The sequence below is a fragment of the Rattus norvegicus genome, chromosome 5, assembly GCF_036323735.1.
Source record: "Rattus norvegicus strain BN/NHsdMcwi chromosome 5, GRCr8, whole genome shotgun sequence".
Lineage (NCBI taxonomy): Eukaryota > Metazoa > Chordata > Mammalia > Rodentia > Muridae > Rattus > Rattus norvegicus.
Genome location: NC_086023.1, coordinates 78,124,485 through 78,147,919, shown reverse-complemented (window position 1 = coordinate 78,147,919; position 23,435 = coordinate 78,124,485). Strand labels below are relative to the sequence as shown.

Below are 23,435 nucleotides of genomic sequence, written 5' to 3'. Positions count from 1 at the left end.
CTACAAAAACCAACTAACCAACCAGATTTATACATGTGTTAAATAGGTGTTAAAACCTATTTCTGAACTTGGTTTGACAGCATTGTGTGTAGAATTTAGTTTCATTCTTTATGAGATTGACCTAGTTTTGTCTGTTTAATTTTAGTAATAAATTTTGTTAGCTCATAAAATTACTGAGAGGATTTTTTTCCTATGTTCTGAAACTTTTTTTTTTCAGGTTTTCTCCTTTTTTAATCAATGGCCATCTTTGTCCAGCTTTGGAAATCTGGACAAAGAGAAGGCTAAGAGGAGCTTTTTTGTTTTTTTTCTTTTGAGACAAGGCTTTACTACATAGGGTAGGTTGGCCTTGAACCTGTGATTGTTCTGCTTAAGCTTTCTGAGTACGGGATAGTAGGCATGCATCACCATGTTTAGCTTTGAGGCTATCTCCATGTGAATATTTGACCAATCATAGTCACCAAAATGTTGATGTTTTATGTGGGTAAAATTTAAAACAGAAATTCAGATTATTTAAAGTTAAATATATTCATTTTTTTATTTTTTGGTTTGAGATTTTTTTTTAATGATTAACCTAATTTTAGTTTCAAAATTTTTACTAAAACTGTCATTGACCTAATTTTAGTTTTAAAATTTCTACTAAAACTGTCATTGAAATCTTCCTATTCATACTCATTTCTTCATCCCTTTTTGTCAGTTTTACCAGAAATGGTCCTATCCTCCTACTGTTTTATGCGGTGATATTTTGTTTTGTCCAACTTTCTGAACATTTCTTTCAAATAGTTATGCCGATTTTTAGCTATAAAATTGTTCACGCCATGCATACACCTGCATTCTCGATTTCTTTGCCTCCCTTAGATCTCTGCAGTTTCAGCGAGGTAGGGAGAAGTGCACAGAGAGAGGAATTATCAGCCTCGGTCTGCTTCCAACATCAACAGAGTTACTCACACAGAGATATGTGATAAGATACAGGTAAATGTGAGCTCACTCACATTCAGCTTCCCCTTTGCCCCACTGCACACCAGGAAGCTACCAGTGTAGCTTCCCTTCCAGCTTCCTGGAGTCTCCTTAGTCCATTAGCCCATTTCTTTTCTAAAGAGAGTTTCTCCTCCTCCTCCTCCTCCTCCTCCTCCCCCTCCTCCTCCTCTTCCTCCTCCTTCTCCTCTTCCTCCTCTTCCTCTTCCTCCTCCTCTTCCTCCTCTTCCTCCTCTTCCTCCTCTTCCTCCTCTTCCTCCTCTTCCTCCTCTTCCTCCTCTTCCTCCTCTTCCTCCTCTTCCTCCTCTTCCTCCTCTTCCTCCTCTTCCTCCTCTTCCTCCTCTTCCTCCTCTTCCTCCTCCTCCTCCTCCTCCTCCTCCTCCTCCTCCTCCTCCTCTTCCTCCTCCTCCTCTTTCCCACCTCCTCCTTCCCTCTCCTCCTTCATTTGAGTTGCACACCCACCTTGGTCTCTGGCCTTTACAAATAGAAAGTGTCCTTAAGGATAAGCCCCACCCCCAGGGGAAAAACACAGAGAGGCTGTCAAGCCCGCTGAAACCTCAAAGGCTGTTTCCCCAGATATGTTCTTGACTCAATCTCTACATTAAAGAGGGAAGGGAAAATTCCTGCAGACCTTTGAGCTGATAGTTGTAGTTGCTAGCTAGTAGTTGGTTTTCCTTTCTTTCTTCTCTCTCTTTTTATTTTCTTTTTGCTAGATGGAAGGGATCTGAGAGAGGAAGGAGAATTAGAGAGAAGAGCAGTAAACCAGCGAACACCAACATCAAGTGACATGACCTGCCTTTCAGACCCCAGGAAATGCTCCCTGGACAATATTTGGACCACTGGATAACGTGTAATACTTTAAGGTGCTTTTTGTTTACCTGTTTGTGTACAGTGTATGCACAGACACACATATATGTGGCTGCCACGTGACTTCAAGTGCCCTGCCCTGCCACTGCCCTCAGGTGGGGTCTTTCACTGAGCCTACAAGTTCTAGCCCCTCCCATGTCCCTTGGAGTGATTTTCTTCATGCTTGACAGCACCAGCTGTTTGGCATTTTTTCGGCTTCTGCTGAAGTCATCTGAAGAGGCACATCCAGAGCTCTGCCCTTTGGTGAGATTAGTTAGTACACGCAGAGAGAGTATTTAGCATGGGGGGGCATCCAAAAGAGGGAGGATGAGTCTGAATGACAGCAGCAGGACTCCAGACTGACATTAAATAAAGTGTCTAGGCATCATCTTCTAGTTATATCCAAACAGCATCATGGATGTTAGTGTTTTAAGGAACTTATTCAATTACGTTGTCTTTGAGACAACTTGGAGCATGGCTCATGCACACCTGTGATGCCAGCACCAGGGAGGCTAAAGGACAGCTGAGAGTTTGAGACCAGCCATCCTTGGTTACATAGTGCACTCCAGGCTTGCTTGGAGGACAGGGTGAGATTCTGCACCTAGACAACATGTGAGACAAGACGACTGGGAACTCTGTGAAAACAATGTGCAGTTGCCACCCTGTCTTACAGACTTGGACCTTATTTCAGACTGGTTTTGATGGTTTAGTCTGGGTTTTGCACTATTCCTACACTGTATCTCATTGTCTCTCTTTTGTGCTGGACACCTAGCCTACTTCTGGTTGTTGACCTAAAATTGGCTGCAGAGCAGTCTCGCTCAGACAGGTCTGTGCTTGTCAGCAAGACAGGTCTGTCCAGGCAGACCTTTTGTTTATTTCATTTTCAGCCATGGTAGTTGGAATAAGGAAGAGATAAGGCGAGGAACTCTCTCTACTCTCTCTCTCTCTCTATCTCAGTCTCTTTCTCTCTCTCTCTCTGTATGTGCACATGTCTATGTTTGTGTATGTATTTGGTATATGTGTGCATGTGTGTATTTGTACGTATGTGCCTGTTTATATGAATGTATGTGTGTGCATGTAGGCATGCATATATGTGTATATGTGTACATGTTTGTATATGTATGTCTGTGTATTTGTGTGTACATATGTATACGTGTGTGCATGTATGTGTGTATGTGTGCATTTGCATATGTATGTGTGTATGTGCACAGTGTATGAGCATGTATGTGTATGTGCATATGTATATGAGTATGTGTATATGTATGTGCATGTTTGTATGTGTATGTATGTGTGTTTATGTGTATGCATGTGTTTGTATATGTGTGTGTCTGTGGGTGCATGTGTGGGGCTCAAACCCAGCAAATGTGCTGTGGTACATCTTTTCAGATCTAATGTACTAGTGGGCACTTGTGTTTAATGAGGACCACAGAGTAGTCAAAGTAGTTAATACATAAGTTGGGACAGAAGCAACTACATTCCTTAAGAAGGCAAGAGATAAAACCAGTCATTGGAGGTGAGTACAAGCTAAGAGAAGCTCATTTACCTCGTGCCTTTAATGAGTGAGGGATGGCTAGCCATGGGGATCACTTCCAAATATTCTTTTTAATTGATATAGAGATATTGCTGTCAAGAAACCAAACACATGGAGTGGGCAGTAGAAGGAAGAACATCAGGTAATAGGTCTGATTATTCTGAGTTTAGCAGCACCATAGGGAAAAAGTGAAAGCCCACTTCAGTGTATTCCTATTTTCTTTACTATATATGTATAAAATTTGATAGTTTCCTATTCATCCCAAATTCCTAATAGTTTAAGACCAACTATCATTATTTGTGATTAGGGCACAGTTTTTATTTATTTGTTTGTTTGTTTGTTTGTTTATTTATTTATTTTTCGGGTTTTGTACTGCTGGGAATCTAGCTCAGGGTCTTGTACTCCCTAGGCAAGCACTGTACCTCTAGTGACACCTGCTACCCTATTGGATGTGTTTCTGCTTGTTGTCAAGAACAGAACAGGTGTTGGGTGTGACTATATTAACAATAATTAGGTGTAATCTTTATATTTTAAGTAGGTAACTACTTAATAATAAGTCATAAATTAGTATAAAATGGATTTGGAAAGCAGTGTTCTTTAAAAAGAGATTTGAATCGTTTTCCCCTTTGGTTTTTTGAGAGAGGGGGGTTTGCTCTATAGCCCTGGCTGGCCTGGTGTGGTCATGTAGTACAGGCTGGCTCACAACTCTTCATCCTGTCTCAAGCTCCCCAGGGCTGAAATTACAGGCGAGAGACATCATTCTGCATAGCATGAACAAAATTCTTAAAAGTAAACAGCTTTGGAGAATAAATAAATGATCAGCTTTATAGTTCAGCACAGTGAAATACCATGGACAAGAAATGGCCATGGTCCCTTCAAGTCACAACCTGTTGAAAACTTAAAAACTATCCACCCCTTGTCCTGTTGACTCCACCCATCGCTGTTGGGCAGGGACTTCTTTGTCCAAAGCTAGGAGTTGGTGATCCACTCCCTCCCTGCCTTTCATTCCCTTGCTGTCCTGTAGTCCCACAACCCTAAATGCCCCTCAGGCTTTTACTCCCTCCCAGGCATCTGCTTTTGATGGGTGGAGGACTTTGCAGTGGATTGAAGTAGAAAATTCTGATGACTCCAGAAACCCTGCGGGCCTGGAGTGGAGCAGGTGGGTGACCTGGCATGGCTGGAGGGTCCTCTCTGTGTGTCCCTATCTTCTACTGACTGATGTTAAGGCTTCTGAGCTGGTATTCTCCAGAACACGATTCTTAGGTCCTGCTCCCGCCCACACCTCCAGGTGTGCCTTCCCCGCCCTTAATTACCCTCTGAAAATCATAGTTTGCCCTTGGAAAGTTACACTCCTAGAGGAAGAGAAGTTTATAATCATAGCTCTAGGGGCACAAAGGCACACTCGCTTTGATTTGCAGTTGCAGAGATGCGGGAATTCATAGACCCTCTTAGCACAAAGTCAACCATTTCTTTTCTATGACCTGAAGTACAGGGCCGTGCTGGTTGAAACTTCGTGTTGTCTGAAAAAGTTAAAGAAACTCAACTCGGAGGAGGCCATACACCAAGCGCCCCTCCCCCCTTTTCTTTTCTTGTTTTTCCTAGGTTCTGTGATGGTTTCCAGGGCTTTTCAAATGAGGAGGGAAAAGCAACAAAATGAAAATGCACGGTGCAGGGAGTCCACTAAAGCTCTGCCAGAGGCCGGGTTCTAAGGTGAGCACAGGAGGGGGCAGGGGTGACAGAGGTGGGTGTGTCTGATGTGGCGGGTAGAGAGAGCGCCGGGAAGGGACTGAATGGAAAGCTTAGGCTCCCCTCACCACTCCCCCCTCCCCGACCTGCAGCAGCGCGGGAAATTCTGTGAATGACTGGGGGAGGGGACCACCGGAGGCAGTGTCGCTGTGGGTGCCACGCAGGTAAGGAGAGAAGAGCGGCTTGGGAGGAAAAGGCGCTTGGGGGTGCGGGCATGACTCGTGCTCTGTGGATGTGGCAGAAAGCGCCAGAAGGCGGAGAGGCAAGGAAGCTGGCACCCGTGCCTCTTCTGCCGCCTGCCTGCTCCTTGAGCCGGGGAAGTTGGGACTGGGCGGCAGTGACGCCCGGAGAACTGTGACTCTTGTCCTCCAGCACAGTGCTGCCCTCCGTAGGCTCCGGGTTGTGCTGGGGTGAGGCTTGGGTTGGGCTGGCCTGGGTGGGGGCTGCGGGAACTGCAGAGCTGGACCTTGCAGGTAAAGGCACGGGCAGCCGGGTGTCCCTCGCCGCGGGTGGCGACCGTCCCGCCTCCCTGCGGCGCGATCGGCTTGCACTGTCCCACCACCCGCGGCTTTGTAGCCGTGCGCGTGAGCGCCAGTGAGTGCGCGCGCCCGCGGGCCCGGAGTGGGTGGGTGTGCGCGCGTGTGTGAGGCCGCCTGCAGGAGGCGAGGCTGCCCTGGCCTCCCGCACCAGCCGGTGGAACCCAGCCCGGGAGGGAAGTCGCCGCAGCCGCCCCGGCGGCTCTCCTGCCCTTTGGCCAGGTCAGTGCGCCCCAGGGTCCGTCCGAGTGACACGTAGGTGGCCTCCGGTTGCTTACCTGGGTCGGGTTGGGGACGCGAGAGGGCTGGCGAGGGACTCCCCAAGTTTCTTGGTGTCGCGCCCCGGAGGACTTAGATGGTCCGGGTGTCCGCGCGTCCCGCGCTCAGCTCACTGCTCACCAGTGACTTTGTCGTCCCTTGAGTCTAAGGAATTTAAACTTAAGTTTCCTTGTAGCCGCCCGAGGCTTAGCCTGTACCTGGGAAATGCAAGGCAGGGGAGGGACCTGACTTTGCTTGGATGGGTTGATCGGTCATTTTTTGCTGCTGAAGGGAGAGTTTACTGTGGATGGTTTTAAACTTTAGACTTGTTTTCTTTGCTGCCATTTGGCCTTTGGTGTGAGGTATCCAGGGCTTGTTGCTACCTCCGGGCTGAGGCCCTAGACTCTCTCTTTTCTTAGTTCTTTCTTCCTCTTCTCCCGCCTTCTTTCTTCCTTCTGCCTGTGTTTCTTCTTCTTCTTCTTCTTCTTCTTCTTCTTCTTCTTCTTCTTCTTCTTCTTCTTCTTCTTCTTCTTCTTCTTCTTCTTCTTCTTCTTCTCCTTCTTCTTCTTCTCCTTCTTCTTTTTTTCTTTTTATTTGAAACCTACGGAGCTTTCTTCCATGTGGGTTTCCAGCGAGTGCTGGCTTGTGAAAAGTTTCACTCTTAAGCTGTACTTGAATCTATACCTCTTAAGCGCTACCTTATATCTACATCGTCATCGATACAAATTGCTAACTGCGACTGGAAGAAGGTAGCTAATTATTAAAGCAGGATCCTCTACTCTTTTCGGCAGTGCTGCGTGTTTATCCTTTGTGTGTCCTTTGCTCACCTAACATGACTGTGAAGTCCTGGTTTCAAACCCTTAGAAAATGGAAGAACACAGTCTCTTGTCAGATGGAATGAATACCAAGGAAGAGGGATCAACAATACGCTTAAGGCTCCGTGCACCACAGCCAGCTGCATTAACACACAGATGTAATAGCATCTAGTTTTTGCCCTGGGTTCTCCAGATGCAGCATCATGAATAATAATAACCTCCAGGGCTCTAAGTATATGAAAACGGTATTTTAAAACATTCTATATTATTTTACCTTGTCTTTGGTCATGAGTGTGAATTTGAGAGAGGAAAAATGTAGAAAGAGAGGGAAGCAGTTTGGGGCAGAAAGACTGAGAAGTGTGCCTGCAGAACTGGGCCTCCACATCAGAGCCTCCTTGTATACAGCGTCCCCTAGCGGTGAAACCAGAACGGGTTCTGGGCTCCTGGGCTTGGTGTCCTCATCAGAAAAATGAATCGATGGGATGATCTTTGCTGTTCAACCATCTTCACAATAACTGGGGACTGCTGGTGGGTGATTCCTCATGATAGACTAGTTGAAGTTGAAGAAGGAAAATGGGAGGAAATTAGTCTAATGGGGGAAATGGGAGGGCAACAGAAAGATGGGATAAAAGAAATCCATCAGGAAGGGGCTGCTCGGAGGGAGGGGCTTAAGCAGGGACTTGACTTTCTTTAGTCTTTCTTCCTCCCTTCCTTCCTTCCTTCCTTCCTTCCTTCCTTCCTTCCTTCCTTCCTTCCTTCCTTCCTTCCTTCCTTCCTTCCTTCCTTTTTCTTTACTACATGAGGGGACTGGCAATAATTTCTTCTCCTGCCATCCTTATTATTCCAAACCTGCGAGGCTGCTTAAAACTGACCTCAGGTCTAAGCACTCCTTGTGGTCTGACCTCTACTAGGCGGCACCACCTCCCCACCCACCCTGCCTTTCACATCCTCAGTTCCGATCTGCCACTACCAGCCAAAGCTGGGCGTCCCTGTAAATGACGGTAAAGAAATCACGGAAGTAGAAATTTAAGTGGCAGCATTTCAGAGGCTTCTGTTTTCATTCAGAGTTAGTATTTTCCAGAATGTAATTTGATTTTGTTCTTCAGATTCTATCATAGATGTTGGGTTTTACAGAATCTGTTGTTTGACCTAGTGGGACAATCGGGGGAAAATAAATCCTGGTTGCCGAGTCTTTGAGGGCATAATAACATTCAGTCTGAAATTTGTGATTTTTTAGGAACAGGGATTGCTTCAGACGCTTGGTATAAAAATTTGTACTCGGAACAGAACACACCATGCTTGATTTCAGTGGGAAGCTAGCAAGAATTTGACTTACAATGTCTTTAGAAGATTAGTGTAAGGTCGTTTTTAATGTCTGTGCTTAATGTGTGGCCACCCACCCTCAGCCCCTCCTCCATCTTTCCCTCTCTTCCTCCTCCTCCTAATCTGCTCTCTTCCTTCCCCTCCCCCTTCCCTCCTCCTTCCATCCCTACCCCTCTCTCCTTGCCTCTCTTCCCCCCCTTGCTCTTCTCTCTTTCCCTTCCCTCACATCCTCTTCTTCCTTCTTTCCTTCCTCTCTCTCTTCCTTGGTATCATCATGCCTGCACATGTGAGGAACATGATTTACCTCGAAGGTGAGGCATAACGTTATAAAACTGACACGTAAGTCAGCTCTGCCTTTGCTAAGTCAGCATCTTCTGTCTGGTTTCTTGCTTTTTGCAAAGGATGATAATTCAAAAGGCACTATTGTGTCAGTGCTTAAATATCTGTCAGGGATGTGTCAGAATGTTGGGAGAGAAGGAGACAAATTTAATTCAACAAGCAACCATTGGATTCTTGTCGTAACAGATATGAAGAAAATGAAGAGAGAGGTTGAATAAAAGCTGAAGTGCAGAAGGTGGGGATAGGGATGGTTGTGGTGTCGATAAGGAAGTGTGTGTGTGTGCCATATTGTGTCACTATGTGCTGACAGAGAAGTCTTGAGACCCTTGGCGGGCTGGGAGCAGACCCTGAAATTCCAACTGTGGTGGGGAAGACCAACGGCTTGGCTTAAAGATCGATGGGGACAGGGAGGACCTATCAGACTTATCAGAGGTGCTTGTCATGGTCCTTGGTGGTGATGGAGGAGGGCTGGATGTCATTTTAAGGTGGTATGGCTTGTCATTACTTAAGCCCCAAGATGCCCGAGTCCCCCCAAGTCGTACCCGTTAGCAGCAGAGCAGAGGTGAAATGTTTGAGGGATGACTGAATGTGTGATCTCTGATGTTGTGTTGTAAACGCACGGCTAGTAAGTTGTATGGCACCATTGCCAATTTATTTAATGCTATTATATAAAGCTTCTAGAACAATCTGTGTGTGTCATTTCTCCCCCTTCCCTCTTCCAAATGATAGCTTCCTTTTGGGAAACTTAATTCAGTAAAGATGGATGAGGTTCATGGGTCGCACAGGGCCTGTGGGACCTTTTGAGCATGTGTGTTAGAGTTACTCTGCAGGCAGATGCTGGCCATAGGATGTTCTCATTCTCTGTTTGGGGGTAGCCTGCTGGCTAACGCTAGCTTAAACAGGACTCTTCTCCACAACTGGTGTTCTTGACCCTGTTTATCTTGTTCATAGTATCGTAACCACAGAGCAGAATACGTGTAGTACAGACCAGAGAGGGTTGTCATTAGTGGAGAAATAGAGTTAATACACCTTTTAAAGGACTGGGGTGGGGGTTGGGGGAATAGATCTCCAAGACTCCTTTATAGAGTTTGACTTCCAGTACTCCAACAGAAGCTCCTTGCCCAGTCTTATAGAGTAGTAAGTTCTGGTTTTATTTTTTCTTCTCTGAAAGCAGTTAGCTCCTTCTGTCTCGGGGGGGGGGGGGGGGGGTGGGGGGTGGGGGTGGGGGGGATCTTGGTGGAATTCCATAGCAGAGTGCAGGAACCCCCCCCCCCCCCCCCCGCTTTTGTGTGACTGATGAGAATACACCGGTTTTTCAGCTGCATGTCAAGCTGATTTGGGTAAAGACTTTGAATTACCCCTGAGTTTAGAGAGGCTAAGAAGACAGATCATTAAAAGAGACTTGGTTAGCATTGTATTGTCTTCTGGATACAATTTAAATGCACGGTCCTCTTGGTTGCTTTCAATTAATTTGTTTATTTACTTAAAAAAAAAATCTTCCTGGGGTTGGGGATTTAGCTCAGTGGTAGAGCGCTTGCCTAGCGAGCGCAAGGCCCTGGGTTCGGTCCCCAGCTCCGAAAAGAAGAAAAAAAAAAGAAAAAAAAGAAAAAAAAATCTTCCTTAAGGTATGGGGACTTCAGTTTGGCATGGTTTAAAAAAAGAAAAAAGAAAGAAAGAAAAGAGTCAACTAGTTATTTAATTTGAAGAAGTCCAAGGCTGATGCACTTTATTTTAGGGTTTCTCAAAAGGTCACGTTTTATCGAGTGGTGAATTGTATGGCAGTGTCTTGGCCCTTTGTCTTGGTAAATTAGTGTGAGTTCAGTGTAGTGTTTGTTCTTACAGTACCAGCTCACTACACCAGGCCCAGGGAATCGTATTAATATCCAAACACTGTCTTCTGCCACCCCACCACTGCTACTGAAGCTTTAACCCTGATGCTCACATGAAAGTCAGGCTTCCCCTCCCCCCACTCCTGAAAATGAAAGGAGACTATTTTAATGCATTTAGGTTATAATTTATTTTCTTTTTGTGGTACTGTTTAAAAAAGTGATATAATGACGGGGTAGACTCTTGACTTTAGTTCAGGGCTAAAACAAACATGTGCGAGCCCCAGTGGGGTAGGCCGGGGTGTGCTGTGGTAGCATAGAAATAAAAGAAAATGCTTTTAAAACCAGTCTCTTCCTCTAAAGGAAAAGAAAGCTTGCCTGGGAACATGTGGCTTCGGATCTCTGCTTAGGTTGCCACTGTCACTTAAAGGACATTTTGTCTGTTGTGGACGCTCTGTGTGCCCGTGCCTTCAGAGAAGCGAGCTTCAGAGAGGGTTGTCCTGGGAACCATTCTCCTCAGCAAGCTTGCTACCCTTCCTTTTCTTCTCATTTACTTCAGCGTTTCCCATTTCCTGCCTTTTGTGACAGGATCTTATACTATAACCCAGGCTAGCCTTAAGTATGAAACCCAGCCTGGCTTCTGATCCACAGCAAACCATTCCTGTCTCAACATCCCAAGTGTCTGGATGAACTACTACACACCTGAGGGGATCTTTTTTTCCATTATCTAAATTTGAAGCAATGGTCTAGGTTAGTGCTTCAGTCACCCTGCTTCCCAGTGATTCCCCTAACTCCCCTGTGAATTTCTGTCCCAGTAAAGGATAGTCCTGGCTCTTTGGAGGGAGATGGATGCCAGGCAGCAAAAGCAACATCTTCCCAAGCCCAGGAGTATGTAACTGACTGCATACAGGCCTAGTGCTAAGTACCAGGGATAGACAGAGATGAGCAATTCGGGCTCCCTCCACCCCTAACAGAGAAGCTAGTGAGGGTTCTGAATGATGGGTTCCTGGTCCTACCGGAACATTAAAGGCAAAGGGGCCGGGAACCTGGCCTTCTAAGTCGAGGGTCAAGGCAGTGGAAGTGGAAATGCGGAAGATCTGGGAGGAACCATGGGAGATTAGACTCTGGAAGGACCAGAGGAGATAAGCCAAGCCTGGAGAACAAAAGAGATCAAGCTAGGGGAGTCAGGAGGTCTCCAGAGCTGGCTCTGCTAGGCTGTGTAAGTCAAAGGACTTTTCTTCTTACATCTGTGAAACAGGAACCCTATTGATATGATCTGCTTCCCAAGTCTAGTTTCTATTCTCCTGAGCCTTTTGTTTAATCCTGTTTATGGCTCATTCATTCATTCATTCCATGTTCAGTAGGCATTTGCTAAATGTTCAAGCTGTGTAAGTTCTCTTCTGTCATGGAGATGGTAGTCTATCATAATCTCTCTCTCTCTCTCTCCTTCCATTTTTCAGCACCTACAAAGTCCTCTCCTCTCAGTGTTTCCCCTCAGTGAAGGGTATTCAGGCTCTCATTTTATAAATGTAAGACAGTTAACTAAGATTTAACTGCGAGCTGGAGAATGCAGTGCCAGACCCAGCCACGTCTTGTCCGTAGCCTTGGCTTGCTTCTGTTTCTTTCTGGATATTCCTGCTTTTGACCCAACTTGTGAGTTTCTATGTTCAGTTTATGGCTGTCTTCCTAGAAAATTCAGAGTCTGGCATTTGACTCTTAAGGTCTGGTTGCTAGCACTTAAGAATACAAAACATTATAGAAAGCATCCAACCAGAAGAGCTGCCTTGTATCCATTTGTAAAAGTAGATGGGTTTTTTTTTTTCGTAGTGTTCCAAACAGTACTCATATGTCTACAGCAGGAGATGAGGCCTCTGCCACGTCAGCTGCTTATCTGAGGTAACTAAGTTGTCGACAGTTTGTTCTGAAACCTTCTATTCTTGGCCTTTGATTACCCAAGCCTAGGACACTGTATGCTCTTGCTTGCATGCATGGCTATAGTTTTTTATATATTTGTGTGCAGTCGTGCCAGCGAGTCTCGATTCATCTCCGTTCCTCCTTGCCTTAGCCAGGCTGTACCCAAGGTTGCCATCAAAAGTGACAAGCAGAAGCCAGAAGAGCCTGCATGGGCTCTTTTTAAACTCAGCCTGACTTCATCCAACAGAGAGTTCTTGTCAGTGACTCGAATGACTCTTATGGAAGGGGAAAGAGAAAACCATTTCCAGCTGTGTGACAGTTAAAATGAATAATGCCATCACAGGGCGTGTTCTTTCCACAAGGGCTCTGCGGCCCAGGGTCTCGAGCAAGGGGAGGGAGGGCATTTGGGAACACGTGCTAAGCATCTGTGAGCCTTTTGTTGGGTAGAAAATGAGGCACTAGGGGAAGGCCTGGAACCACTTGTGGGATGGAGGAGACAGGTGGAGTTATTCATTGTAGTCAGGTTGCCCTGTGGGAGTTTAAACAACGGTTCCCTCCCCCAACCTTAGAAGTCTAATCAGGGGATGATAAGGGTGGCTCATTCTCTTAACGGAGGAACCCAGCTCGCTGAAGCAGAATGGCCTTTTGTCGAGGGATGGCTTGCCTCCTTGGACTGTGATTTGTTGGGGGAAGGATTATTGTCATGTTGAGAAAAGGCAGCATTCATTCTGCCCCACTCTTTACTGCAGATCCAGAGAAGCCCTTGGCTTCCTTGCTGAGTGGACGCAGACGCAAAGGTTCAAAGGCCAGGGCAGGCTGACGGACTTCTCCAGATTCTGCAACCTCCTCTTTCAAGGCACTTTTATCTTGTCGTGCCTCTGAGATCTTAGAGCCTCGTGCGTGCCTGAGAACACTTAGAAAGAAAAATTAAACGGCAGCCAAAAAAATGCACGGGCCTTGCTCTCAATTGGATTATAAACATGGAAAGACATGGTCACAGATGACTCAGATCAGGGAGCCAGTAATATTCCAAACCAAAGTTTACACAGAGTTCTCCACACACTGAGGGTGGAGGGCAAGCCCGGCCTGCCTTGAAGTAGTTGAGTGATTGGTACGGCAGCTGAGTGCTGGTGCCAGGTCCATGCCTAAGAGCCAGAGGGAAGGCCCGGAAGGAACGAGAGTGAGTGACAGGCTTGGGGAAGAAGCCTGGTATATACGGCTTCTGGCAAATCGTGCTAGTGTACGTGGGGCAGTCTTGAGTGGAACTAAAATGGTCTTTAGGATACTGTTACCAGATGAGGCACCAGGGTGTGAGAGAGTCACAGTGGGGGTTGTTAGTTCTGGACAGGTCTAAAAACCACACAGGCAGAGTTGTTTTCTTAGAAGCTGCAGTTTGAAGCTTACCTTTGAAGACAGAGCTTGCAGTGTTTATGGATACAATACACGGAGCATCGTTGTATGTAAAGGCCATTGAAATGTGTGTGGTGAACTAGCTCTTTGAAAGAGAGCTTTGCGAGGGAAAGGATATATTCGAGGCTGGCATGTGGCTCAGTTGGTAAAGTGCTTGCCCAGCACACCCGAAGCCCTGAGTTTGGTTCCTGGCATTGAATAAACTTAGGTATGGTGGGATGTGTGTAAGGTCCAACTAGGAGAATTTCTGAGAGTTCGAGGTCAGCCTGGCCTCTGAGAGACTGACTGGAAAAAGAAAGTCTCCAGTAGTGGTTTAATGGGGACAATATGTAATTTTGGTCTTTCAGTGTTTTTCTCTAGTGGAGAACTGAACTCCACCTTCAGGATTCCTTCAGAATCCATTATGGCTTCTCTTGATGGGATGGTTCTGGGTTGATGCAGAAGAAACAGTAGGTGAGTCTGGCGGCTTAGGCCTGCAGTCTAGCAGCTTGGGAGGCTGAAACAGGTGGATCAGGCCCTGAAAAGAAACCATTTCCTATTCAATTTCTAACCATGGGAGAAAGTTCAAGTGATACTGGGAGTTCAGACCTAGAGAGCTGTCTCACAACAGAAAGTTAAAAGAGGCTCCCTGTGGTCGAGCATTAGCCTTGCATTGTGTCAGGGCCTACTGTCAGCCCTAAGCCCAAACCCCAAACAGGAAATGGTGTGGATTTTGGAATGGTATCCTGTGAGTGTGATGAATGGAACCCCTACCCCACCCCTGCCCCCCCAACAATCCTTCCAGTTATGAATCTCTGAATTCTGAAAAAATATTCTTAAAGTTGTTGGGAGATTAGTGGTGATATGGGGGCTGACGGGAGAAACAGAGACGGTTTTAATTAGCTGTGGAACTTGCATTGTCGTCATGAGGAATAAAGGGCAAACTGAATCCTTGGAGGAACTTGGAAATCCTAAGAAGCCTTGGGAGCACTCTGAGAAACTCCAGCAGGCTCCCAGGAGGTTCCGGAAACGTCTGCCCAAGTCACTGTAAACTTTAACTGCTCCATTGAGGTGGGCAGTGGGACTTGGTCCACCTCTGTTGTTTACGTGGGCTGGGATCAATTCCTGTTTATTATTATCAAATCCTGTGTTAAAGTTCGTCACGCTTATTCCACCCTGTAGTGAGAACGGTACACGTTAGAATATCTGGGATGGATAGGAGATTTCATCGGTAGTCTCACCACTCCGCAGTGTCGCCCTGATGCTGGGAATGGTGGCTCTCATCTATGATCCTGGCCCTTGGGAGGCGGAAGCGGGAGCATCGGGGGTCATCTTCAGCTATATCGAAAATTTGAATGCAACCTGGGCCAAATGTTCTCCCAAACCCAGATCCACGCCAGACGTTTTGGAATGATTTCTTGCAGTTCTTAAACTATTAGCGCCTCCTGAATGTTTGTTAACATTTTGCTTTGTAGCTAAACCGTCTGTGTAATCCGTTTAAATATTTCATATTAAATTTCTAACGATGGGGTAATAGTCACTCCATGTGATCGTGTTTAATTATCACCTCTTACCTCTCTGCCTGCTGCTTTTCCGTCTCGGGGACTTTTGCTCTCCGGCCCATTGCTCCTGAGTTATTTACTTATCCCTACCCTAAGCCATCACTACACCTGAACTTATCTACAAAAGGACAGTGGCTTCCAGGGCTGTCTGTTGACTCTGCCTAGAAAATTTCCTCCCCGGGTATCTAAATCCTTGTTCTCGCTAAGTCTGGACTCAAAGGTCACCACCCTCTTAGCGAGACCTTCTCTCATTGCCTGCCTATAAGACGGAATTGTCTTTCCTGTGTGTCAAGCTCGCCTCGTGGTCCCTTCTTAGTCATAATTCTGATTTCTTAGCTGAGGAGAAACACATAAAAGGATTCTCATTTTGTTTTCTGCTGTCTCCCCAATGCCTAGTACAATACACTACATATGGCGGAAACATTTTTTGAATAAAACATGGAGTGAATTTAACTAGGACAAATACCTGAATAAATAAAAGCTGTATTTGGGGTGTGCTAGAGCACATGTATGGAGCATGTATGTGCTAGAGCACATGTATGCATCATGCTAGAGTAGCTAAGACGGAGCTTGACTTCGAGGTACTTACAGTCCAGCGCAGGAGGAGACGGCCTTTGGGGAGCGCCATGTATTAGAGTGGAAAAGCACAGAGGAAGGGCTGACAGGCCTCCTGAGGCCAGGAAAATGTGTCTGCAACTTGAAGGATGGGCTGAGTTCATGAATGGCATCTGGGCTGGAAGAGGAAGGGGACATTGGAGGCAAAGAAGGCTGGTCCCTGAAAACAAAAATGGAGCTCAGGTTTTCATTTTCTTGAGTTGAAATGACGTCACTTGTTCTGAGTGACAAAGTTATGTAAGAGTGGACATTTGTCTGATGTGTTTATTAGTGTACCTGATGAACAGTGCTCATATAAGAATGGACATTTGTCTGATGTGTTTATTAGTGTATCTGATGAACAGTGCTCATGTAGGAGTGGACATTTGTCTGATGTGTTTATTAGTGTATCTGATGAACAGTGCTCATGTAAGAGTGGACATTTGTCTGATGTGTTTATTAGTGTATCTGATGAACAGTGCTCATGTAGGAGTGGACATTTGTCTGATGTGTTTATTAGTGTATCTGATGAACAGTGCTTCGTCTCAGATACTTTTGAAATCATCGGTAGCATTTTTATTTTAAGTTCTGCTCGTCCTTGAGGGAAGAGGAATTTTCCATTTGAAAGTGGGGACTTGGGCACACAGACGTCCTTTACACTTTGTGTGCGGTAGGCAGTCACTCTGTGGACCGTAAGCCTGGAGTCTTTGTTTTATGTCATTGCCATTTGCTGTAAAATTTAAAACAGTTCGGGGAGGAGAGAATTCTCTGTGGCAGTGGTCTTCATGGGGGCTCCCCTGGGAGCCTCGGCGGGTCGCACCTGAAGCTCGCTCTGTTGTAGACTCTAATGCACACGAACTTCTCATGATATGCTTTGCTGACTCTTGTAAGTGGAAGTAGATTTTACAGTTCTTACTTCTTGAGGATTAGGGTTACTGCTCACTGGATGCTCAAAAGGAGCTTGGTTTTCTCTGGGTGACAACAACGGTACACGCACTACCCATGTACTAATATTCATAAACTCTAGATTCTGTTAGCCTATTTGAGCTGTTATAGAGCAATAATGCTTCCTTAGTGTTCCTCTGAGATGATCATCTGTCTGTCTGTCTGCCTGTCCATCTGTCTGTCTCTCAAATGCCAACTACTTTCTAACAACTTCTGTGTTATATACATAATGTGCAGTACAGTGTAAAATAATCCTCCACATTGGGCACTTTCTACCGTTCTTCTTTCTGTTTGTTCAAATTAATGTTGCTAATTCTTATTGTCGTTTGTCTGTGTAATAACTTTGTCTAAATGTCTGATTTTGAAGTTGGCAAGTCAGTTTAATCATATATTTGCCTGTAAGGCAAGATTGAATTGGATTTTGTTCCAAGATAATGACGGAACATTGGTTTTATTGTTATAATGGGTGCATTTAATGTTAATTCTTTTTTTTTTTTTTTTTTTTTGGTTCTTTTTTTCGGAGCTGGGGACCGAACCCAGGGCCTTGCGCTTCCTAGGTAAGCGCTCTACCACTGAGCTAAATCCCCAGCCCCTAATGTTAATTCTTTGTGTGGGATGTGTGTGTGTTTATGGTACATGCACATGAGTGTATGACAGCTTGTATGTGCCTGTGAACAGGTAGAAGCCAGAGGAGGAAACAGTTGTCTTCTCTGTCATTACCCAATTCCAGGGAGACAAAGTTTCTCACTAAAGTGGACGTTTGCCATGTTGCCCCGCTTGGATTACTTGTAAGTTTCCAAGATACACCAGTCTCTGCTCCACAACGCTAGGGTTACAGGCATAAGCGGCTATCTCCAGCTTTTTATGGGGGTACTGGGGATTTGAACTCACATCTTCATGGTTGTACAGCAAGTATTCCTTTACTCTAACCCTTGATGTTAATTCTTACTCTTGCATTTTTCTGGTTTTTAACAAAGAGGCTTTATAATATCTGTAAAGGCAGACCACATTCTAAAGCTTCCCCGACCAGACCACAGCTGTGTGGCCTCTTGTGACCTGCACGATGTCTTTAAGCTCCTGTTCTGCCTGTGCAGAGACGACACATGCACTCACAAACCTTCAGTGACTGCTTTCCAGTTGTCCGGCCTACTGAATGCACGAGCCGCCATTACGGTTACCATTGCTGGTGGGTTGGATCACATCAGATGACTCACACCTGACCCTAACCTGTGAAGAGAGGCAATTCCATATGCTTCTGTCTAAGGTCGCTCTTGGCCTTTCCTGTCTTGTTTGTTCCGTGCATCTGCAGTAAGGTGATGTGGGACACATCTGGTCTTCAGTTTTGCTGGTTACTGTTCGCCCATACGTTTCTCTCTTCACGAAGTCAGTGCTCAAATAGTAATTTTCTATCTTACTCTGGCATCCATCAGAGAATTTTGCATTTCCGTTTCTTGCTCTATTTCCATTCTTCTTTTATTTATGCTTTTCACTTTATAACTTTTTTCCAAAGAAGCTTTTTATTGGGTCTCATGTTGCAGACATATTTAAGTCCAATCATGCTTTCGTGTTGAGGATCTCAAGTCCCTTATGTAACATGGTGCTATTGTGACATACCAAGGGACCCATCTCACTGTATACTTAAGACCAACCCTGGACTACTTAAATGACCCGACAGTCTATATAAATCAATTCTATGCAAATACTTGATATATTGCACTGCTTTGGCAGTAATAATAGGCAAATTAAGTTTGTATATGTTCAGTTGAAATGTAGCTCCTTCCCCTCAAGTGTTTTTGATTCATGATTCGTAAGATGCCTAGGTGAATGTTCTGTTGTGGCGTGCATTGATTTTGTGTATATTACTATAATTAGTTGTAATGGGGCTGTTGAGGAGAGAGGCCATCATCTCTGGAGGCATGAGGCCTAGAGTCTGGTGAGAGGGAGAATGTTGACCACCCGATCACAGTGTAGAAATGATGTTATCAGTGCTCCGATGGTAGGCCCGTAAGTGATTGAGTACAGAACCTCTTTGACGTTGGAGTGATTCAGGAGTTCCTGAGGAAGTGCTGTGTCTGCAGAAGGAGATGGCTTGCCTCTGCCACGGGCTAATCAGCCGCATATGTGTGGGATCGCACAGACGAAGACATGAATGAGGCAAGGCAGTCTTTCGTTTGATGAGTTGGCCTTTTTTTGTGTGTGTGTGTATGTGCTACTCGGTGAAGCTTCCTGTTTGTAACTCCCCACACCCCTCTTACTCAGCAAATTTCATAGAGGAATAGAAATGACCTTAGGTTGTTGTTTTTTTTTTTTCTTGAGATGGGTGTAGGTGCTTGTTGAAACAGTCTTGCATGATAACCTGTTAGAATATTGCTAATTAATAGTTAGCATGGGGTTGGGGATTTAGCTCAGTGATAGAGCGCCAAGGCCCTGGGTTCAGTCCCCAGCTCCAAAAAAAAAAAAAAAAAAAAAAAATAGTTAGCATGTATTGATAGCTTTCTCTATTAGACAAAGCTTCTCATAGTCATACGGTGCAAGAAAGGTCAGTTGGGTTAAAAACACTACTGTATAGAGTAGTTACCAATTTAATGACTGTCCAATATCTGTACAAAATTCGAACAGCGAAGTCAAGGTTTTGATTAGTGAAGGCCAGACGGTTGGCTATTATATAGCTTCTTGGTGACTTCGGTTGTGCTAAGAACCATCATTTCACTAGGATGCTCATTTTATATTGATATTATTTTGCCATGGTAAAAATCTACCACTTTAACAAAAGCTGTGTCAAGAATTAAAATATTATACATTGGAAATCTATAAAGCAAGTTTGAGACCGAGAGACAGGAAACCAAGACCCAAGTGCCAGCTCCCCACAAGGCCATGCTCCAGCCTTTCCAGGCCCTTCCCATCTTAGAGGGTTCAGAGCCTAGTTTGCATAAAACATTCCTCAGGTTTATAGTTTGGCGGCTCTGTGCTTTTAGTTTGCTACTCAGTTTTAAAGACCTGGCTGTCTACCATTCAGGTTATGTCATCCGAGAAGCTCTATCTCCGGTTGGGAGACTTCTATGCATTTTATCCTTCTGTGCTTTGGAAAGGTAATTCTCAGGTGACTTTAGCTTGGCCACTTGGATTTAAAAAGCTGTTTTTCCTTTAAACGCAGAGGCTCAGTGAATATGGAAAAGTATGATTCTTAGACTTATCTGTTGAGGCCTGCTCTGGAAAATAAAATGCAAACTATCTAAATTGTGCAGTATTGACATTCAGTAAAACCTGTCAAAGGGTGAACAACGTCACTTCACAGTGAAGAACGGTGGCGCTAAGGACTCGGGAGGACCACTTTCAGTTTAAGACTGTCCCACATTTGAGTAATGTTCCAGCGGGATTCATGAAAGGTACCTGGAAAATTGGTTTAGCTTTATGGTGTTGAAATTGACAACTATATTGATGTGTAACTGTGTTTAAAGAGTGCTATATGATAATTTGATACTGTGGAATGATCAATCCAATCTGCCAAGCTAGTTAATATAACCAAGTCCTATCTAGTCATTTATTAGGGTTTTTTTTTGGGGGGGGGGGAGTTAGAACACATATGACCAACTTTTGAAATATATGTCTATTATTATTATTATTATTATTATTATTATTATTATTATTATTATTATTATTTTAAGGCAGGGTCTCATGTAACCCGGGCTAGTCTTTAACTCACTGCTGTTTGGGAGAGAATGACCTTGAACTCCTGTCTCTCCTGCCTTTACCTCCTAGGGGCTCGTATGACAGGCCTCTACTTCCATGCCCACTTATAACATAGTCTTAACTATAGTCACTTTGCTTCCCACCGGGTCTGCAAAGCTTAGTCAAATCACAACTAATACTTGCCTGCCCCCGGCTACCATGTCCCACACCAATGTAGCTTTTCTTACGAATGTGTTAAATCAACTGATTTAAATAAGCCTAAATATCATTCTTGATATTCAAACCCTTCAGTCTTCCACACTCCCATATCTCAATGTTCTGTTCTATTCTATTCTATTCTATTCTATTCTATTCTATTCTATTCTATTCTATTCTATTCTATTCTATTCTACTCTACTCTATTCTATCCTATCCCTCTTTTGCTGTTTAGAAATTGAAAGGGGGAAATAAGGCCATGCCTTTTACTTATTTATTTTTTACTTTTTTCTTTTTTTTCGGAGCTGGGGACCGAACCCAGGGCCTTGCGCTTGCTAGGCAAGCGCTCTACCGCTGAGCTAAATCCCCAACCCCGCCTTTTATTTTTAAAGTCTACTTAATTTCTTGCTTCTAGTCAGTATTTATCAGGAAGCCCAGGCAATTGAGGATTTACCATAGTGTGTGTCTGGGGCTGATTCATCAGCACGTATCCCTCTGCTTGCTCCTGGGTTCTTTCTCCTTAGGTTGACTGACACATGGAAACCAGACAGATACCCGGGTTCTCAGTGTGGAACACAGGCACAGGCAGTGTTAGGGAGCACAGAAGAGGGAGGTAACAGGCATGGGTGCTGCTTCAGGCTAATACCAGAGATAGGTTGGTCCAAGAGGGGGTGGAGTCATGTGGTTGGCTGAGGCTTACAAAAGACAGCCCAGGAAGAACACAAAGCGCTCCTGTGTACTGTGGAGATTCTGAGAAAGGCCTTCTGTGTCAGCCTGAGTGAAAAGCAGGGTATGTGAAAGACTAAAGCTTCCTTGAAAGAAATTGTTTCTTAGAATTGGAAGCAACAGGTGAGTGCTCCATTCCAAGCGGTCCGACGCCGAAGCAGGAGTTCGGCAGTGGATACTCAAGACAGTTCTAGTTATCAACGCTTTGGCTGTGTCTAAGCAGAGGGCCTCAGATCTCAAATGCTCATCTGAATGAGTAACATTTTCCTAGGTGCTAAGACTTGGAGCTTCCACACTCCTACATGTTACTACAGCACTGATGTACGTGTAATAAAGTGTCTTCAGCCTTTGGTTTGGCTAGGGTGTCCCCACAGACCAAGGAGACTGAAGCTCAAACCTCCAACATATCTGTGCTTGGGGATAGGCCTTATTGAATAGCTGACATTGACAGAGATGGCGGGAGTGGAGCTTCAGTCTAGTAGGATTGATGGCCTTTCAGGAGCAGGGAGCTCTCTCCATGCAGGTACCCTGAGGAAGGGCTGTGTGAACACATGGAAGACGTAGTCCCAGCCCAAAACAGAGCCAGCAGCACGAGTAGCCATGCTGTACCCTCATCTTCCATTTCCAGCTGGATCTTTGCAAACAATACATGTCACTCAATCCCCATAACCAAGGACAGTATGTTATGGCAGACTAAGGTGGCCAGCATATGATTTTGGCCGGAAAGAATAGTATTAACCCTGGCCAGTAGTCGTCATGGCATATGCTGGTAGCGACTTTGAACTTGTTCTCAGACATGAAGAAGAATGCACTCACTTCCCTGCCTCTCCTTTTTCCTTCTTTTTATCCCATTTTAATGACAAAATAACCTAGTGGGTAAACGTTTTACAAAATACACTTCAAATATGTAAATGGTGTATCTCTGCTTTGAAATTATTTGCTTTTATGTGAACTACTGCTCAAGATATTAAAATGTTTCTGAAACTGTACACTGTATAAATGACAGACACACTTCTATTTGCAGTCCCATAATGAGTAGAATTATCATTTGTCCGGTTTTTTTCCTCCCTTCTTTTATGGCCTGCTTCCATTATGGCCTGTTTTATGGTCTGCTTCTTTCTAGAGACGATGAATGTGTTTTGTTTCTATGGGTCATATTTTAAGCCACTGTTGTGCCTGGTAACATGTTTGGAATTGAATTTTAGTAGCTTGATAATAAGCCATTAAGCTGCTCAATACTTCATTTGACCACTGTCCTGGATAGTTTTATGTCAGCTTGACCCAACTAGGGCCGTTGGAGGGGAGGGAAGGGAACCTCAACTGAGAAAATGCCTCTATAAGATCAGGCTGTAGGCAAGCCTGCAGGGCAATTTCTTTATTAATAAGTGACATGAGAGGGCCAGCCTATGGTTGGTGCTGCCATTCCTGGGCTGGTGGTCCTGGGTTCTGTAAGAAAGCAGGCTGAGCAAGCCATGGGGAGCCAGTAAGCAGCATTTCTCCATGGGCTCTGCTTCAGCTCCTGTCTCCAGGCTTCTGTCTTTGTTGAGTTCCTGTGCTAGCTTCCTTGGGTGAGGCAGAAGTCAAATTAGCCCTTTCTCCGAGTTGCTTTGGTCATGGTGTTTCACCACAACGGTACCAACCCTGACAACGACATCCATCACCTTACTTTTAGAAAGGAATGGTGCTTTCTTTACTGTCTTAAGGAAACTTTCCCCACAGCTTTCTGTGTGCAACTGGAGTCACTAAACGGAGAACAATAGCACTGGGTTTACAAGTACACAAAATATCCTTGAACTTTTAAACCCGCTGCAGAAGATTTAAAAAGTATAATGAGAAAAAGGGAAGCCATAGTCCTTCTTATTGAGAGGGAGCCGTTGTCAAGAGTTTAGGATGTTTTCTGCTAATTTTTTCCTAGTTGAAATCTTTGCTGGGCACAGGCATTGTCCTCCTGCCCCCTCAGCTCAGTGACATAGCTAGAAAGGGCCTTACTTAGATTCAGTGGCTGTTCATTCCTGCAGGGAACACAGATACGGGACACTCTTTTGGTTTTTCAGATGGTGTCCTTTGATGTGTGTGTGAGTGTGTGTGTGTGTGTGTGTGTGTGTGTGTGTGTGTGTGTGTCCTTGTGCTGGCAAAAGGAACGTTTTCATGACTGAGCCATATTTAGAACCTCTCAGGTGATTTCTTTAGAGTGTGGTCCTGGAGACAGAATTTGCTGTCTTAAACCA

General features: G+C 44.9%; 1 protein-coding gene across 10 annotated transcripts in view; it reads left to right on the top strand.

Annotated features, from left to right (window-relative positions):
* Positions 1-848: 848 nt before the first annotated feature.
* The window catches only part of Lpar1 (lysophosphatidic acid receptor 1), a 122,933-nt gene continuing 100,346 nt past the window's right edge, over positions 849-23,435 (top strand). Inside the window, exons 1-3 of one of the 10 annotated variants that reach the window (XM_063287075.1) lie at positions 849-969; positions 1,686-1,835; positions 4,952-5,059. The gene's annotated coding sequence lies outside the window, so the exon portion shown is untranslated. Of the gene's footprint in view, positions 970-1,685; positions 1,836-4,296; positions 4,509-4,951; positions 5,060-5,088; positions 5,260-5,351; positions 5,506-5,549; positions 5,887-6,483; positions 7,233-7,339; positions 8,339-12,528; positions 13,287-23,435 lie in introns of those variants that run through there. The other 9 variants (XM_006238195.5, XM_017593125.3, XM_006238201.5 and 6 more) reach the window with 9 other exon arrangements.